General features: G+C 42.4%; 1 protein-coding gene and 1 long non-coding RNA gene across 3 annotated transcripts in view; one reads left to right on the plus strand and one right to left on the minus strand.

Annotated features, from left to right (window-relative positions):
* Nucleotides 1–1,521: 1,521 nt before the first annotated feature.
* Nucleotides 1,522–20,364, minus strand: LOC143259487 (uncharacterized). Of its 2 annotated transcripts, XR_013033429.1 has the most exons (3): nucleotides 20,249–20,364; nucleotides 1,770–1,972; nucleotides 1,522–1,699 (listed from the first exon to the last, which is right to left on the minus strand). It is a non-coding gene; the product is annotated as an uncharacterized LOC143259487 (long non-coding RNA). The 2 variants fall into 2 exon arrangements; XR_013033428.1 differs by lacking the exon at nucleotides 20,249–20,364 and having other exon boundaries at nucleotides 1,770–2,361.
* The window catches only part of Ae2 (anion exchange protein Ae2), a 105,858-nt gene continuing 87,512 nt past the window's right edge, over nucleotides 2,440–20,785 (plus strand). Inside the window, exon 1 of the mRNA XM_076521862.1 lies at nucleotides 2,440–2,941. The gene's annotated coding sequence lies outside the window, so the exon portion shown is untranslated. The remainder of the gene's footprint in view (nucleotides 2,942–20,785) is intronic.

Raw genomic sequence — 20,785 nt, forward strand, 5'->3', positions numbered from 1 at the left:
TGCGTGGAACGTTTAACTGTATTCGAATTTATTACGATGATTTCTTGTAAATTAGTTGTCGATACGCATACTATACAGGGTGTCCCGAAAATGTCTCGCAATCCGGAAATGGCGGGTTCCTCGGATCATTTAAAGCAGCTTCTTCCTTTACAAAAATTTTCTCCGAGGCACCGTTAACGAGTTATTGACGAAAAACAGTGACAAATAAGAATCGAGTACGGCTGACGCGAGGCGGCCCAGCCAACCAGCGCGCGAAGCCCAGTTCCGCTCATTGGCTCGGCCGCCTCGCGCCAGCTGAGCTGGGATTCGACCGCCTCGACCGCTGGCGCCGTTGGCTCGGCCGCCTCGCGCCAGCTGAGCTGGGATTCTACCGCTCTACCGCTGGCGCCGTTGGCTCGGCCGGCTCACGCCAGCTGAGTTCGCCTCTCATCGGTCACCGTTTTTCGTTAATAACTCGTTAACGATGCCTCGGAGAAAATTTTTGTAAAGGAAATAGTTGCTTCAAACGACCTGAGGAACCCGCCACTTTCGGATTGCGAGACATTTTTGGACACCCTGTATAATAGAACTTATGAACGACGCCGCCAAAGTAATATGCAAATTTATAAATTAAGTATACATATACTTAGTGTATATGACAAGTAGAAGAAGAGGCTAGGAAGAGAAGAAGATAGAGAAAGAAAAATAACAAGGTAAGTAAAGGAGCAATAAAGAGTTTAGAAAATAGAGAGGAGCATACAGAACTCGATGTGAAATTGAAATTATATTAAATTTCGGCTATAATGGAATCGATTTAGAATTTTTAATAAAGTCTTATTATATGCACGTCTCAAATAGCGCCATACTGGATTTAGAACCCGAACATTTAGAAATAAAATTATGTAGAATTGCTTTAATTCTACATAAATTAATCCAATTAATTTTCCCCCGAAATCATGTAAATGAAACGCGTCGAGATGTTTTCACCTCATGTAATCTACGAATTAAATGGTTTGCTGAAGAACATTAATTGTTTGACGTTTATTTACTGTTATCACCGTTGGTAATTTTCTTGAGCAGTTTGAGCGTTCTGCCGCTACCTATAATGGCGCTGTATGGACTCTTGGACAAACCACAGCGAATTTGAAACGTTGTATGGTATGGTCTATGTATGTTTATTAAATGCGTGCTGATTCTTTACTTTAAATTAAAGGTAAAAGTTCGCACTTTAAGGTAGAGCTATTCACGTGATCTATTCGAAAACAGATACAACAAAATGATCGTACGAATTTCGTGGCAAATTCTTACGTATCGTCTTACATTACATAACAAATTATCAACACCGGCTTACTCATCGATCTGTGCTGTAGAAACATGCGAGAAATACGTTGTTAACAATGCGTGCGTATATACTGTATATCCATAAATACATGACACATGATTAATTTATTACTGTAATATATTACTGTAATTTATTATTGTTGTACATTTAGCTCGAATATATGATAACGGTTCTTAAAATAAAATACTTGAAAATATAGAAAAAAAGATCTATCGATTTGTTAATATTAAACCCTTTTCTTTCGAAAAAATGAAAACCGCTAACTTTTTAAAAATTTCGAAAATCCGTCTTTCGACCACTGATCCCGGATTTCTTCCCGCTGTGTGCCAGTTGCACACTCTTGCCTCGTCCCGCCTTGCTACGCCACAGCGTCGAATGCTAAAAGAAAGTTCGACAAATATATAGCCCAGTAAATTAGATTAACGCGCGCGGTCTGTTTGAAATATACCGTAGGCAATATATCTATCTCGATTTATTTCGCGCCCGTGAAATGTTAACGGGCGCGAACAACTAAACGATCGATCCCCACAGTTTCATTGTTTCGTAAGAAAGTTGAAGACGCATTTCACGTAGATGGCTTCGGTGGAAGTAACGAGATTCCCCGAACCGTTTCTCTTCCTCACTGTTTCTCGAATCCTCTTGGCCCCGCATCTGTAAAACGTCGTCGACAAAAAGTTCCGGTTCAGTTTTGGAACATTGTATCGAAGTATAAAAAAATCTTCTGAACGAGAAGATACAAAATTTCCTGGCCATCATTGGACGTTACAATTTACAAATTCGCCGCTCGATACGATTCGAAGCCCGAAATTCAAAGAACGTTCGTCGAAACGACCGAAACGAGTTTTCGGGCCGTGGAGAGCGGTTCCGAGCGCGGTCGCGGAAGTTCGGTTGTTTTCGCACGCTACACAGCGGAGCGCCGGGATTGGTCGGCGTAGAAATTTGATTCTGTTCCGTTCGTTCCTTTTCTCTTTGTCGCGCCCCGCGCGACTCTTTGTCGTTCGCTCTGTCGCGTCCCGTAGAGCCCCGTATAGCCCCGTATAATCCCGTGCCATGCCGGCTGGCCTGCTCCCCCTCCCCGGCGCACCCCTCCCCGGACCGCAGCGCCGGTTAGCGTTGATCCGCCACTGTCCACCGGTCGGACCGCGCGTACCGCTCGTTCAAGAAAGAGATCGAGCAACGTGTTTCCCCAGGGAAGTCGGCGTGCGGTAAACGGCGTCCAGAGACGTTCGTGCGGAACAGTTCGTCGGTGACAGTGCGTTCGCGAACACACGGATACCTTGGAAGGGCGCACGGATTCCCTAGTGCACGCTCGCACGGCTCTCGGCCTAGCACCGCGAATCGGATCTGTTCGTCGTGTTATCCGTTGGGAGAGGAAGGACCACATTGTTAGTGTTGGCGGCACACGCGGACATCGCGAACGGGTACACGGCTCGCCCTACTGGCAACGCGGTGTTGTCGCGCTCTCGAACGATGATCGTGCGTTCAAGCGGTTAGACGCAGTCGGAATATAACCGGGAAACCGTCGGAAACAGTCGCTTCCCGATCGACCGAGACCGAGGCCGAGACAGACGGCCACGCTGCGAACAGGAACGGCTCGCCACGCATCGATTACACGCGAGGGTACGTAAAACCGTTTCAATATTTCTTCCCCGGTCGGTCGATCGATCGATCCTCTTCGACCGGAACGGCCGCTCTTTCGTTTTCCCGCTCTACCGAGGTGTACATACATATATGTATATCCACGTACACGTGCGCATCTCCGGCTGCAGTCTTATGCATACGCACGTATATCCCGAAGGTTCGACCGACGCTTCGATTTCACCGGGGCGTTTTCACCGAGCGCGACTTCTCGCGTTTCTCCGAAGTTCCGATGGAACGTTGATGACTATCGCGTGGCCATTTTAGTTGTTATCGACGGTGTATTGTTTGGCGACGGTCCGTCTAATTCTATTACGATGCTAGAAGAGCGTGGAGAATTTCTTTCCTTCCGAGAAACCTTACCGTCGTGCGATCACATTAACGTTCCATTAATCATTTTACGATACGGTGCATTGGCTGGGGTATTTACGGAGTGAATTTCAATGTTTCTTGGATAGTATCACCCGTCGTTACGTTCCGTTGCGTGAAGTAGGTTCTCGTTTACGCTGTATCGCAGTATTCCAGCAGTAACTTGGCGGATTGACAGGAACCTGGAATTGATTCCTTAATAAGTGAATTGGAGGGGGAAGGAGGTAGCTTTTAACAGCCTCTCGAAGCAACGCGTGTATAAGGGAAAACTGGTACGTACGCGACAACAAAGATCCTGAATATTGGTTTTCCGAGCATCGAGTCTTTCGTATATGGTCGTTTGTTTCGCACGAAAGAAAAGGTGATCGTCCGTCGAGTCGCGAACACGTATTTTTCTGGTGTGGAAAAACCGTCGCCAGTGTGTGTTTTCGTGTTGATCGGAAGTTTGGGCGTGACATGCGCCGTCTGGACGAGACGCGATGCAACGTGTAGGTACACGTGTTGTGTACAGGTACATACGAGATACCGTTCCGTTACACGTTTCGCCGTGTACGGCATATAAAGCGACCCGCTTGAAATCGAGTGACAGAAATAATTTAGCACGAACGTACATGAAAATATGTCGCGTTCGCGTGGGCGAGAATATGATAGAACTCTCTGAGATATTGGTGACGGAAGCCGCGGACGACGTTGCTACCGGCCGTTCTATTTTTGAATAGTCTCGCGGAAGAGTAGCCGCCGCGGTTCCACGTATCGGATTGTTTTACGGTTCCGTCGATTCCCGAGCGCATACGTTTTGCTGCGCTTTATCGCTCTGCGAATATCGTTCGTCATTCTAGAGACCGATGGCGGGGAGGGTGTCGTTCGCCATGATGGATTAGCTTTTACGACGCGATTGCGTCGAACAAGATGCACTTATACAGGGTGTCCCGAAAATGTCTCGCAATGCGAAAGCAGGAGATTTCTGAGGTGATTTGAAGCAACTTTTTCCTTAGCGAAAATGCAATCCGCGGCTTCGTTTACGAGTTATTAACGAAAAACAGTGACCAATCAGAGGCGGGATCATTTGGCGCGAGACGGCCGAGCCGATGAACGGAACTGGGCTTCGCGCACTCGTTGGCTGGGCCGCCGCGCGCCAGCCGAGCTCGCCTCTTATTGGTCAGTGTTTTTCGTTGATAACTCGTAAACGAAGCCTCGGAGAAAATTTTCGCAAAGGAAAAAGTTGCTTCAAATGACCTCGGGAACCTCCCGTTTCCGGATTGCGAGACATTCTCGGGACACCCTGTGGATACGCGGAACAATAAAACGATGAACCATGTGTTCACCGAATACGTAAAACAAATGGGAGGAAGTGTGCGATTTCAGGCCCGAATATCTCGTTGTTACGACCTTCCATAACTTACCGAAATTGGTACAGCGAACGAAATCTTTTCCTCATTAGAGAGCTTCTTTCGTATTCCAATGAAAAGAAACATTAATTACATCGATCGCTTTCTCATATGCAGTTTCAGAAAATGTAAAACACCGACGAACGCGTAATGGTCGCACTTGATTCTAAAAAAGGTTTCATCGGATGAAAGCATTTTAAAAACGTTTTAATTACGCGGAAAGGTTTCGATCCGGATCTGTTAACACGTTGCCGCGAGTGCGACGTTAAATCGATAGTCCTTGCTCATCGGATAATCTAATATCCACTTCTAGTTGTTTTAGAGGTCTCGCGAGTGTTTGTCGATTGCTCGTTAGAAGAGCGAAACGAATGAGAGTTTATGTTACAGCGTCGCTAATAAATACAGCAAAAGAAATTCGAACGTCAGGGAATTTTCTCTTCGCACATCCAGATTGTGCTTAACCCACCCACCGGTTGGAATTTATCAGGACGTCGCAATCGGTTTTTCATGATAAAGCTTTTATTGAAACCTAAGCACGCGCGCGCACGTGCCAATCAATCCTTTTTACCTGAGCGTGGTTTGTAGGAAACTCTTTAGGGACGTTTCGCAAACATTCGGCAGTTGCCCTTATCTGCGTTGCCGAGTAACCGTCGGTTATCGTTGAACCGAGTCGGTGGTGGTAAACATTTTATCTCCTGCATTTATTTTTAATTGCCTTTCGCCAAGCATTTGACCCTTTAATGTTTTCCTTTAATGTTTCCTTTCGATACGCCGTCGCATGACACAGCAGGAATTTCAATTTTTAATTTTTACGTACTTTCATCCCAGCGATTGTGTGCGTCGATAACCTTACCCCAGGCATCAGGATAATCAGAATTTGACCCTTAACATTTTTTTTAACTACTTAACTACTTTATTAATTAATGAGTTCTTACGAGAAATTGTGGGTTAGCGAGACCGCGAATGTTATGCATTTATGAGAAAAATGAGTGGATCGAATACAAAACGGTAGAAACACTTGAAAAATTGAAAAGTACTCTGTTGTACTTCTTTCAAGATGAAAATGTCTATAAAAAACACTTGGAAAATTGAAAAGTACTCTGTTGTACTTCTTTCAAGATGGAAATGTCTATAAAAAACACTTGGAAAATTGAAAAGTACTCTGTTGTACTTCTTTCAAGATGGAAATGTCTATAAAAAACACTTGGAAAATTGAAAAGTACTCAGTTGTACTTCTTTCAAGATGGAAATGTCTATAAAAAACACTTGAAAAATTGAAAAGTACTCTGTTGTACTTCTTTCAAGATGGAAATGTCTATAAAAAACACTTGGAAAATTGAAAAGTACTCTGTTGTACTTCTTTCAAGATGGAAATGTCTATAAAAAACACTTGGAAAATTGAAAAGTACTCAGTTGTACTTCTTTCAAGATGGAAATGTCTATAAAAAACACTTGAAAAATTGAAAAGTACTCTGTTGTACTTCTTTCAAGATGGAAATGTCTATAAAAAACACTTGGAAAATTGAAAAGTACTCTGTTGTACTTCTTTCAAGATGAAAATGTCTATAAAAAACACTTGGAAAATTGAAAAGTACTCTGTTGTACTTCTTTCAAGATGGAAATGTCTATAAAAAACACTTGGAAAATTGAAAAGTACTCTGTTGTACTTCTTTCAAGATGGAAATGTCTATAAAAAACACTTGGAAAATTAAAAAGTACTCTGTTGTACTTCTTTCAAGATGGAAATGTCTATAAAAAACACTTGAAAAATTGAAAAGTACTCAGTTGTACTTCTTTCAAGATGGAAATGTCTATAAAACACACTTGAAAAATTGAAAAGTACTCTGTTGTACTTCTTTCAAGATGGAAATGTCTAGGTTAAATAGCTCCAGTAATTTGCAATTATCGTAGGTAATTTTTGTTTTGCATAAGAATTCGCGGTCTATTTAAACCAATGGCGGAATAATCTGGTCACTTGCGCGTTGGTCACTATGCCAGGTTGCATAAAACTTACCCTTCGATCTCGAAAGAGCATGGATCATATTCAATCTACATGTTCAAAAATTTCGCGGTGTCACTAAAATTGTCACAAAAATTATCGCTGTTACTTAGAGAAGTTGAAACTAAGCGTAGCATAGTAAAACCTGGATCGCAAAAGAAATAGGATTGATAAAAAATGGAAGGGGGCATTTATTGGTCGTTCGCAGATGGTGCAGCGTGTAACGGTACACGAGCGTCGAATTGATTGCGACAAATCATTCTGTATTCGCAGAACGCGCGTGAAGGCAGATTTAGATCGCCGGTGAAATTGGCCACGTGGCGGCTCTCCTCCGTAGCCTTGGCGAAAAAAAATTTCAAAGTCGACAAACAGCGCTTTCGAAAAAATGGGTGCGTGCTGTGTTGCCGATGGATTCGAAGCGAATCTTGTTTGGACAGGGACGAAGACGCGTGCGAGGAGGGGCAGACGCGTTTCCATGGTCTCTGGGTGTAAACAGAAATTGAGCCTGCCGTGTGCTCGCCGTGTTTTCGTGATTACTCGGTCTCGGGCTTCGGTTACGGGGGTTTTGATTGCGTTTCGCATACTTGCCTCGACAACCTAGACCCTGCCGAGACCCTAGGCTGTACTTACACGACCTCCGTTACGAGGATTAACGATACGATTATACATAGAACAATGCGTTTAGAACAGGTAGACCGCGTTAGGTCGTTGTCGGACAGGTTCATTGATGTTTCTAATTGTAAACTTCGAATTCACATCCAAGGAATCTTCACAAACTAGCAACTTACTACCAACTTCAATGCATTTATCCGTGAAATATTGGGTTGGGGAATAAGTTCGTAGCGTTTTTATATTTTATTTTATTTTACAACGATCTTTTGCTTTTTGACAAAGTGTTTAATATTCATTCGATAGAGTTCATTCTGCTTTACTAAACTGTGCTAATCGTCTTTTTGAGTAATTTAATTTTTTATTACTTTTGAGGCTTAGAAATGGAATATCCAGGAGGTAAAAAGCAACGTTTTCGACACCTTCTCTTCGTCGCTTTTCATCGAGGCCAAAAAGCTGCCGAAGCAGCCCGGGACATTTGCAACGTATACGGAGAAGGTGTCATAGGAGAGTCTATACAGCACGGAAATGGTTTGCGAAGTTCAAAAATGGCGATTTTGACGTCGGCGACACGCCCCGCAGCGGAAGACCTTCCGAATTCGACGAAAAGCGTCTCAAAGCACTTTTGAAGTAGGACGGTCACCGAACAAATCGTGAATTGGCCGAAAAAATGAACTGCGATCATAAAACGATTCTCGATCATCTTCATTCAATGGGATTTGCCGAAAAATTGGGAGCCTGGCTTAAATTCGAATTCAGAAGGTTTTCCGCTGCGGGGTGTGTCGTCGACGTCAAAATCGCAATTTTTGAACTTCGCAAACCATTTCCGTGCTGTAGACTTGCCAATGACACCTTCTCCGAATACGTTGCAAATGTCCCGGGCTGCTTCAGCAGCTTTTTGGCCTCGATGAAAAGCGAAGAAGAGAAGGTGTCGAAAACGTTGCTTTTTATCTCCTGGATATTCCATTTCTAAGCCTCAAAAGTAATAAAAAATTAAATTACTCAAAAAGACGATTAGCACAGTTTAGTAAAGCAGAATGAGCTCTATCGAATGAATATTAATAATATTGTAAAATAAAAGAAAATATAAAAACGCTACGGACTTATTCCCCAACCCAATAGTAAATCATGCTTCGAATAAAGTATAAAATGATATAACGTTCGAAATAATCACTGTATTTCACTATTGAAATTCTGTAATTTATACAATTAACGTGTGACTGAAAAGTTATTTCAATTCATAATTGTAATCTCGAAAGTACCAAAATTACGGCTAATATCTGAATAAAATCGGTTCGATACCTTTCGAACAAATACTTTTTTTTTTCAAGAGCCGACAAATCATTTTTTTTTTAGAAATACACGATTACACGTATACGAAGATAGACATCGTTCCTTCGCCATTTTCGGTGTTGAATTTTCGAAGAGAACTTGTTTCGACAAAAAATGTTTCCAATCGAACGGTTCGATTCAACTCGCAAGAACTGACGCGACAGCGATCAGGTTTCTTCGCAGATGTTTACATAATCGGGGCAAACGTTTCGGATGGTTCTTTCACTCTTACTCTCCCGTTTCAAAGGAACGAGCGAACAGATGCGTGTCAAACATAGTAGGAATCCCTGGCCGAAAGAATAATAGGAGGTGACGGCGCGAGGTGCACCGCCGCCGCGTTCGAAAAACGTCAACAATTCGAATGCCTCGTGCACGTCGCCGGAACGTCGGAACACGTTTGTGTACACTTTTCCTCAACGGCGGGTAGTTACGAAAATAAAATGTCGGACCATGAGATAACATCTCTCGACGAACCCCTATTTGGGATACTAATTACGCACCGTTCATGTTCGTACATTCATTTTGTTAACAACAACAAAAAATGGAAAATTTCGGAAGTTTATATTTCCATCGGTCGAAACAGCTTGGAACAACAGAAATAGAAGTTTTCATTTGACTGTACAGGGTGTCCCGAAATTATTGTACAAGTGGGAAATGAGGAGTTCCTGAGGTCATTTGAAGTAACTTTTTCCTTAGCGAAAATGCAATCCGCGGCTTTGTTTACGAGTTATTAACGAAAAGCACTGACTAATGAGAAGCGAGCTCAGCTGGCGCCTAGGTGACCGAGCCAATCAGCGGAACTGGGCTTCGACCGCTCGTTGACTCAGCCGCCTCGCGCCAACAAAGCTCGCTTTTCATTGGTCAGTGTTTTTCGTTAATAACTCGTAAACAAAGCCACGGATTGCATTTTCGCTAAGGAAAAAGTTGCTTCAAATGACCTCGGGAATCGGCCATTTCCATGTGTTAATATAATTATGGGATATCCTGTAAAGGAATATGCATTACGATGTGCGTACCTAATCCGTACTATTAAACCTTTGTTTAACCCTAATGTCCTTCCTCGGGGAACATATCAACAGATTTGGATAAAAATATTTGAAAAAGTATTGAAAATAGTTATAGAAATATATACACTTGTTTACATGTATTGGGATTATGGCTTGGATTTTTTCTTTAATGAGTATGATATAATATAAATCCTTTTTCTTAAAACTTTTATTTTTACTTTTATTTGAGAGAATATATATATACGAAGATATGTACGAATGACTGAGCGACCAAATTCAACTAAGCTACCGGCGACTGAATATCGTCTGCTTATACGTATATACCCTTTTTGGTGTGGTCTCCTTCATCAATCAAAGATGGTCGTACATCGCGTTTTACATTGTAGGCTACCATCGTATGCTCTAACAACACCAGTGATAATGTATCGCGGTATTTATAAAATACAGTTTATATTACCGCCGGTGCGCTCTTAAGACACCGGCGGAAATGTAATCTCATATTTTTGAACCTCAGTCCTAAGTAAACAGTAGATTAATTTTTGTCCGAGGCTAAAGTTACCTTTTTCAACAGTATGGAATAATATTTCATGATTCTTTTGACATCATGAAGATAAGTACATACATACATGTATCGAAGATAGTTATTTACATTATGGTAAAGAAAATTGCAGTAGTATTTTCTCTTAAGATGTAATGGAAATAAGTATTTGAAATTCTATTTCTTGCGATTAATATTTATAAGAGAAAGTAAACCTACAGAAAAAGTACGAACGCCTATTACACTTGAAAAATAAGTTTCTTCTTATATTTCTCTTAATTAATTAACGTAATTGGAACATTTGAACACCTGTTTACATTTTAAAAATATACGTATCTCAAGTAATAGGTACACATCTCGTATGTAAACACGAATGTTAAACATGCAGGCAGTAGCTTGATCGGCAAAATTTCATCGGAATAATATTCGAGTGTTTCATTTCACCCAGAAAAAGGAAAATATTTAGTTTAATATATGTATAGCTCATATTTAGTTCAATTAAGTATTTCGACTGGTATTTCATTTAATACAGAATTAAATTACTATTCCGAACGATGCGTAACAAAGTTGCGGGAAGTAATATTTGCAAATATTTATATTTTTTACGTAATCGCTTTTATATTCGAGTCCTATAATTTTGGTCGAGTTTCATCGTTTACTCGATATAACGATAGAGACGAGAAAACGAAAACTGATTCCGTTGAGAAGAAAATTAGCATATTTAATGACGCTTTGCGTCTAATTACCACGTTTCTACTGAAACAATAACAACTGTTGGACCACGGCTGCTTATGTAAATTCACCTTTTCTTTCACCGACATTCTCTAAATGGTTGACAGTCGGGAACGATAATGGCTTCGCGAATACTCATTTACGTTTTTATTTTCTTGCGTTTCGTTCAGCCGCATCTGTATAAATAACGTCTAAATGGTTCTACCCTTTTGTGAATTCAACATAAAGCCATATGCCCTCGAAGGATCTTGTTGTTTGGCATATTCAATTGATTTTCTTGAAAACGACGGCGTCCATTCTCTCAGAAATATTCGGAGGTGAGAATTGAAACCGGCAGATCCGAGAATACTAAGTCGGAATTCTTCGAGCATCGCGGCCGTTTTTATAGAAACTCAAGGCAGTCGGCAAAAAAGGCAGCGACCAGCATACCGGTGTACATTAATATGAATACATAGTAATGTTAGAATAAACAACTTTTTTATTTCTATCTTTTGCCACGATTCGAAGGCAATTCGGAGGCCACATGGCACGATTCGAAGGAAATTCGGAGGCCACATGGTACGATTCGAAGGAAATTCGGAGGCTACGTAGCACGATTCAAAGGAAATTCGGAGACCACATGGCACGATTCGAAAGCAATTCGGAGGCCACATGGCACGATTGGAAGGAAATTCGGAGGCCACATACCACGATACGAAGGCAATTCGGAAGACACATGGCACGATTCGAAGGCAATTCGGAGGCCACATGGCACCATTCGAAGACAATTCGGAGGCCACGTGGCACGATTCGAAAGCAATTCTGAGCCACATGCCACGATTTGAAGGCAATTCGAAGGCAATTCTGAGGTCATATGGCACGATTCGAAGGAAATTCGGAGACCACATGGCACGATTCGAAGGAAATTCGGAGGCTACGTAGCACGATTCAAAGGAAATTCGGAGGCCACATACCACGATACGAAGGCAATTCGGAAGACACATGGCACGATTCGAAGGCAATTCGGAGGCTACATAGCACGATTCTAAGGAAATTCGGAGGCCACATGGCACGATTCGAAAGCAATTCGGAGGCCACATGGCACGATTGGAAGGAAATTCGGAGGCCACATACCACGACACGAAGGCAATTCGGAGGTCACATGGCACCATTCGAAGGCAATTCTGAGCCACATACCACGATTCGAAGGCAATTCGGAGGCCACATGGCACGATTCGAAGGAAATTCGGAGGGCACATGGCACGATTCGAAGGCAATTCGGAGGCCACATGCCATGATTCGAAGGAAATTCGGAGGCTACATAGCACGATTCGAAGGAAATTCGGAGACCACATGGCACGATTCGAAAGCAATTCGGAGGCCACATGGCACGATTGGAAGGAAATTCGGAGGCCACATACCACGATACGAAGGCAATTCGGAAGACACATGGCACGATTCGAAGGCAATTCGGAGGCCACATGGCACCATTCGAAGACAATTCGGAGGCCACGTGGCACGATTCGAAAGCAATTCTGAGCCACATGCCACGATTTGAAGGCAATTCGAAGGCAATTCTGAGGTCATATGGCACGATTCGAAGGAAATTCGGAGACCACATGGCACGATTCGAAGGAAATTCGGAGGCTACGTAGCACGATTCAAAGGAAATTCGGAGGCCACATACCACGATACGAAGGCAATTCGGAAGACACATGGCACGATTCGAAGGCAATTCGGAGGCTACATAGCACGATTCTAAGGAAATTCGGAGGCCACATGGCACGATTCGAAAGCAATTCGGAGGCCACATGGCACGATTGGAAGGAAATTCGGAGGCCACATACCACGACACGAAGGCAATTCGGAGGTCACATGGCACCATTCGAAGGCAATTCTGAGCCACATACCACGATTCGAAGGCAATTCGGAGGCCACATGGCACGATTCGAAGGAAATTCGGAGGGCACATGGCACGATTCGAAGGCAATTCGGAGGCCACATGCCATGATTCTACGGTCACGTACCTTGTAGCTCCACGGTTTTTCTTACCTGACTCACACCAAACAGACCATCTTATGCTGTCTTCCGGGAATTCGGTTCAACCTTTAGCATCAACGTAGCAATAAATTACAAAGACGTAGGAGTAGCGCAGAGAATTTTACAGCAACCAGAAATTTTGCATTTCCGGGAGAAATTATTGTACTATCAAAAAGACCGGTTTCAATGTCAACATTTTATTATTTCGATATTTCGAATTTGTTGTTTTCGCGGTTACCGAAATCGTCGAAACGTTTATATGAGAAATAGTTTGATAAACTTCTTTGCGAAAGCAAACATTATAATAGAGATCGTACGAAGTTTCAGTAAATTCAATCATCTTGTTAGTCGCGTTTAAATATAGCTATTTACGTGTGTCTCATTCGACACCCTTTTATTTCAAATAACCCCCCTCAACAAATACAATACAGTCTGGTCTCAAATGGACCCGAGCTCTGGCGTCCGAGTGTCAAGCAAAAACCGACGGACCTTGGAGAAAAACGTTGAAACAAGGAACTCTGGCTCGCGTCCTCGTAAATATCGGCCCGTTGTCTCGTGTAGCACCGCGAAGGCTATAACAAACGATGTCAAAGACGCTGAGGATCGCTCGTAATTCAGACGTTTGCCTTTCTTAAGCCTTGAAGGCAACAGTCTCGATAAAACTCCGCTCGCGTTCTCGTTTCGAGCGCAATTTTCGTAGAACCATGGCTGAATAGGCCCCCGAGCCGACTTTTACTTCTCGACGAGCGTAAAGTTGCCCTCGGACTCGAATCAGGCCGACGAAAGGCGATGCAGCGACGCGACTAGAACCTTCGCCGACTATTTTACCATTCAACGATTTCGGAACTTCTCGTAGATCTTGGAGATTAAAAGAAGCGGGATAGCCGTCGGACCGAGTTAGGTGGACATGGAATAAGCTTTGCGAGACAGTTAACCGTTTGTGTACCAGATGGTTCTGAAAAAAACAGGATCGAAAAGCGCCGAAGAGCGCAACAGCGCTCCTTCGATTATGCGTCGAAAAAAGCCGAAGAGCGCAATATCGCTCCTTCGATCATGTGTCGAAAAAAGCCGAAGAGCGCAATAGCGCTCCTTCGATTATGTGACAAAAAAAGCCGATGAGCGCAACAGCGCTCCTTCGATTATGCGTCGAAAAAAGCCGAAGAGCGCAACAGCGCTCCTTCGATTATGTGACAAAAAAGCCGATGAGCGCAATAGCGCTCCTTCGATTATCTGACAAAAAAAGCCGATGAGCGCAATAGCGCTCCTTCGATTATGCGTCGAAAAAAGCCGAAGAGCGCAATAGCGCTCCTTCGATTATGTGACAAAAAAAGTCGATGAGCGCAATAGCGCTCCTTCGATTATTTGTCGAAAAAAGCCGAAGAGCGCAATATCGCTCCTTCGATCATGTGTCGAAAAAAGCCGAAGAGCGCAATAGCGCTCCTTCGATTATGTGACAAAAAAAGCCGATGAGCGCAACAGCGCTCCTTCGATTATGCGTCGAAAAAAGCCGAAGAGCGCAACAGCGCTCCTTCGATTATGTGACAAAAAAGCCGATGAGCGCAATAGCGCTCCTTCGATTATCTGACAAAAAAAGCCGATGAGCGCAATAGCGCTCCTTCGATTATGCGTCGAAAAAAGCCGAAGAGCGCAACAGCGCTCCTTCGATTATGTGACAAAAAAAGCCGATGAGCGCAATAGCGCTCCTTCGATTATGCGTCGAAAAAAGCCGAAGAGCGCAATAGCGCTCCTTCGATTATGTGACAAAAAAAGCCGATGAGCGCAATAGCGCTCCTTCGATTATGCGTCGAAAAAAGCCGTAAAACATAAAATAAAACGTTATGAATGAAAATATATATATACTATTAATTTAGAATAGGTAACAACAAAATGCAAATTGGATTACTGACAGCGGTGCGATGCGCGACGTATACATGCGTCTGAAAGACTGAGCACGTTTCGACAAATTTCGGGTGGGCCGTAAGAAGTCGTCTGTTTCGGCCAAATGCTCTGGCTTTTCTCGACACAAAATCTGAAGAGCGCGTAAGTGGCTCGTGGTAAGCAAACGGTTAAGAAGGAACTATATGAAAAAGTCGACTCATTTGCGGCACGCGATACCACCAGGACGGTCAGAATTTTGAAATCTTTTGAAAATCTGAACATCGTACGACTTTTTGACTACCCCAATTTATTTTTGTTTTATTTTATGTTTACGGACAATGTACATTTACATTAAGTAAACAATTTTATATAAACAATGAGAATGACATAAAAATTAATTAGAAGACATGAAAAATTTCATTGGTTATTGAACTCTAGGTAAGTCTGATAAAGACGATTAAAAAGAGATTTGCGACCCGTTGAAGAAATTAATGTGTTTACAGTAAGTATCTCAGATCAAGCATAATCTATTTATGCGCCTATCTCCGTGAGATACTGGATAGTGTAAAAGAGCATTCATTGCTCTCAGGTACATCTAACTTAAGAAGCTCCAACATTGCTCAATTGTTTGGTCTTCCTATCAAACACCATGTAAAAAAAAACTAAAGGGTTACGTATGTACACAACATACATATAGGCAATTTAACTGTCCTAACAGAGTCTTTGACAATGCAAACAAGTACAGCAACGACCTAAATTTTTTCAATTCTTACTCCACTTTAAAGAGTAATGGTATCCGGCTTTTGTCATCGCTGGACTGCGGATCTTCACGCGTTTACGGTATACAGTATAAAAGCTGGCCCATACACAAATAGTTTAATATAATGGCAAATAATTTAACCCTTTGCACTCGAGTGGCGATTCCGAGGCGGGATTAAAAGTTGTTATGCCACGTTACAAAATCATTTTATTAATCAAATTCGCTTATATTTAAAGAGCCGTTGAAAGCCGTACCTGTTGCACAGGTCACAATATTCAATTTTATATATATATATATATATATATATATATATATATATATATATATATATATATATATATATATATATTTTTTATGCATATATATATATATATATATATATATATGCATAAAATGCACTTGACCGTATAAAATGTGAAAACCGTGGATCGGGAAAACTATTTTAAATTTTGCGTTAATTCGGCTACGAGTGCAAAGGGTTAATAAGATTATTAAAACAATTTAGGTAAACAGATACACGTTTCGATGGATAAATTGCACCAATTCGAACACTTCTATTGCACATAAACTGCTCGGTAGTGTCTATTCGTCGCTCTACTATACTACTGGCCGTGTCCGAACCGATCTCAAGTTTGTTAAATGCAAATAAACGTGTACATTAACAAAACTAGATCGCATTATCGCGCTACGTTCATCGCAAGAAAATTTCCAGTTGGTGCAAGAAATCTTTTCCTTCGTCAGATTTTTGTAGACGATTTCCTTTATTCATGAGCAAGACTCATTACAGATTCGTTGGCGTGCGGATATAAATCTTGCAAAAGGGAATAAGCTGGCAAAAGGAACAGCAATTTAGGGGAGCATCGCGAGAGGGGTAGAATCAATGGATCAATTTTGAATCGAATCATCGCAACTCCACGATCGTCGTGGTCGAGTCGACGATGAAACGATTCGGAGCTGAGGTCGTTGCGGCCGTTGCGACCGTTGCGAGACATGTCGCGTGTTGCGGTCGACTCGATTAAGCTCATTGAAAACGAGACCGTAACTCGTGACTGGTGCGCGGCCGACCGGCCCAAGCAAACACATCAAAAGCGAATCAAACGAATTAGTCGATAATCGTTCCTATCGCACGCGTCGACACTCGGCTCGTGCCCCGATAAATCGTTCCGTCGAGCGGGCCGCTTACTTGATAAATAACCGTAGAAAAACAAAACCCTTAGCGTTGAACATTTTCAATTAACGCTGGGCCAACAACGGCTATTTCGCCGGTCCAAGAGATTTGAAAAATTTCAACACTAACTTAGCGATCCTTAACACGTTGAATGCCACGCCGGTTTTACAGAAATTGTCCGTGGCGTCACGATGAATTTTCTTTTATGTGATACATATAATGTTGAAATGTTATCTGCAATAGCTAAGTCACAGTGTATAACCATGTTTGACATGTTAATTGCGGCAGGGCTCACTGTTTGAATTCACGATGCTTATAAGACAAAATTTTAGATATTGACATTTCTTTTAAATTATATATATATATATATATATACCACGGGGGTCACCGGTGACTGGCACTTAACTTGGCGGTGACGCCAAGAGGGTCACCGGTGACCGGCGCGCCCAAATTGATAGAAATAAATAAATATATATATATATATATATATATATATATATTTATTTATTTATTTATTTATACCCTCTTGGCGTCACCGCCAAGTTAAGTGCCGGTCACCGGTGACCCCCGTGGCATTCAACGTGTTATAAGATCCATGTATAGAAAAGCTAAACGTGTCTAGAAGTATCTTAAAAAATATATTGGGAAAAAAAGTTGTTCAACAGGATTATAAATGATTCTAAGCATGCCAGTTAAGATTTTCTTCAAAAGTCCAAAAGTCCATCGTTCGATTGTTAATTTTCGTCACATCGACTCGTGAAATCGGTAAATATTAGCATTTCACGAGTTCATAATATGTGCGATTAGCGGGTACGGTTTATATTTACTACCACGACGGTGGTAGGTTAGGTGGTCGCGTGAGGCCAGACACAGGTAGACTTACAAGGAGACATCCCCAAGGTTGACGCACACTTTTTTTTATGAGATTTGGTACAATTATAGAGCTTGTAAAACTGCATCCAATAATACAAGGTTTTGCGGGCAGACGGCTTATAGTTTTTGAGATAATTAACGTTAAAGTTGTCGATAAAAGGCCAGAATGATGCGCTGGGTTACGGCGCGAGGGTCAGGTAGACCGAATCTAACCTTCCATTTATCCCTACTCCCTAATATTTTTAGTACTGTGTTGGTACCTCTACGCTCGCGTTACTGGGAACGGTTCGGCTCCGGCCGACGACGCCCGAATCGTGCACCGATTCACATTGAGCGTACGTTCCCTCATTCGGTCGGAGCCGAATCGTTCCTCATAGGGTTGTCGATTTTAACCGGGTATTGAATACACACGTGTACACGTGTAGTTAACCCCTTGCTCTACGATTTAAGTTTCAATAACGTGTACCACGAACAACAACAAAGTCGGTCACACGTCGAGTCTTTTCACGGTTGCGCGGAACGTCTGAAGTTGTAACCAGTCGCACACGTCGTACGGAATGTAAATACAGTGACTCCCGTTAATATTCGGACGTTATGTACCCCGCTAGCGCGCGGCGGCCCAGCCAACGAGTGCGCGGAGCCCAGTTCCGCTCATTGGCTCGGCCGTCTCGCCGTCATTCTCGCCTCTGATTGGTCACCATTTTTCGTTAATAACTCGTAAACGAAGCCGCGGATTGCATTTTCGTCAAGAAAAAAGTTGCTTCAAATGACCTCAGGAATTCCCTACTTTCGGATTGCGAGACATTTTCGGGACACCCTGTATACAGTATACTGCTACGTTGTTTTACAACGTTTTTTATGTCTCGTACAAACTTTACAGAGTTTATCGGCTTTGATTTCGATGGTCTTGAGTTCTATAGTTTAAAAAGGTTCCGGTTATATTTTAACCGAAGGTATATTGGCCATAAAAATCGGTAACCCTTAGATCGCGGCGGGGATGAGCACGCGTCAAGCTGGTTCCTGCGCTACCTCCTTCAGCTAATAATAAAACAATTAAATGACGAAAAACAAAAAGCCCCAAAACACGTATCCCTTATTCTAACACAAGCCTAACTAATGATGTTTATATTTGGCCCAACTGACGCTCTCATTTCTGGCCCGATTTTTTGACCACGTCTCTCAGACGTGGTTGTGGAGCAAAGGATTAATATATCCGTGTATTCATCTGTGTACTTCTTAATACACGTGTAATTAACGTATCTATGTTTTTATTCGTTCAGAAAGTATGGTAATAAGAGTTTCTTATAATTTCACAGAGAGAGAGAGACACATAAGAAAAATGATTTGCTGAGACAAAAAAGTAAATTTGGATGAGGAAATAAATCAAAAGAAACGATTGCGAGTTATTTGGAAATATTTTTAATCAATTAATAATTTGTTTTTATACAAAAGAAACTAAAGTGTAAACACGGATACATTAATAACACGTGTACTCATGTATTTCGGAACCCGTGCACTCGTGCCGCAGCGTATTAATAAGCACACGGGTTAATACACGGGTATATTAACTACACATGCAGACGTAGTGTATGCAATTCACGTTCAAAAGCAACATCCCTACGTGGAACGGTTCGGCTCCGACCGAATAAGCGGGCGTACACGCGGCGTGAATCGGTGCACGGTTCGGGCATCGTCGGCCGGAGCCGAACCGTTCCTAGTAACGCGAGCGAAAGGGTACTGCACCGGCACAGTACTAGAAATATTAGGGAGTGGGGGTAGCTGGGGAAGTTCGATCCGACCTACCTGAACCCTCGCGCTATAATTCAGCGCGTCTTTCAGGCCTTTTATTAACAACTTCAACACGAATTATCTCAAAAACTATAAGCCGTCTACCCCGAAAACCGGATATTATTGGATTCAGTTTTACCAGCTCTATCTAATCTCATCAAAAAGTAAGCGTCAAACCTGGGGACCTCTCCTTGTTAGAGGGCTCCGAAATCCGGTTCTATTGATCTTGAGGATTAAGGAATAAGCAATCGTAGGCTGTATATTCCTGGAATCCAATATAATCGACGGCTATACTATATTCGTCCGTACTGATTTATGATAGTACAGTAATTTCTCTCGCATCGTCTCTCAGCTTGTAAACAAAAATTCCAGGCTCGCGGCTTGTTTTCATAGTTACCGATTGTGTCAACAACTATAAAAACGAACTGCGAGGCTCCTTTTCTGAACGTTGTCTGGATTTTGAAAAATCTACCTATTTTGGAGTAATCTCGAGTGGATTCACGATTCCCCGATTTCCTCCGCTCTCAGTTTCTTTGTTTCTCCGTGCTGAAAACACGGTTTGAAGAAAATCAGATAGAATACTTGAGACGGAACCACCTCGCTGGACATCCGCAAATGCAGACGATAAGATATAGACAGTGTCAAGTATCTCGGATAGTCATTACTTCTCGGGTTCGGTGCGGAATAGCCATGATAACCGAGGCATCTAAATATTTACACAGTATCTTCCGCTCGTTGCTGCAACGGGTATAGTTTTTTTTTTCTTTCTACTCGACCGCGGCCGAGTCGTCGTTTCGTGTGAAACGCTGCTCGAGTTTCGGTTACATACCTGGAACATGTTCCCGAGGCCAAGGGCCGCCCGCGATCCAGCCGAATGTATACAAACATGCTCGGCTTGAAAAGACCCATTCGCAACGGCAACGGTTCCTTCGGCGAGTTTTCGCGGGCCTCGATTGAAGAAAGTGGCGACCATGCGAATGGAATGGGGAATGGAGCGCGCTCGAATCTCGACGAGCTTCGACGAAATCGCGTGACGCAATAGGAAAGTTACCTGGTACGAAATTGTTGCGATTCCGAATGTACACCGAGGTCTTCTCCCCACGCGGCTGCCTCCCGCGAACTTTGCTATTTAACTCTTACAAATCCAAACGTAAATGCAAATAATGATCCGTCAGAGGATCCGTGGACCGTACAATTGCTCCTCCGGTTTCGCTTTTACAATTCACTGGAACGGTGCTTTCGCTTGGAAAAGTTTCAGAATTCAATGATAAAATAGTGAATTTTCATCGGTACCGAATACAATAAGTAGATAAATAAATAAAATGTTTTATTACTAGACCTACTAAATATAGTTATTATATATATA

Source organism: Megalopta genalis, chromosome 1 (genome assembly GCF_051020955.1).
Source record: "Megalopta genalis isolate 19385.01 chromosome 1, iyMegGena1_principal, whole genome shotgun sequence".
Taxonomy (NCBI): Eukaryota; Metazoa; Arthropoda; class Insecta; order Hymenoptera; family Halictidae; genus Megalopta; species Megalopta genalis.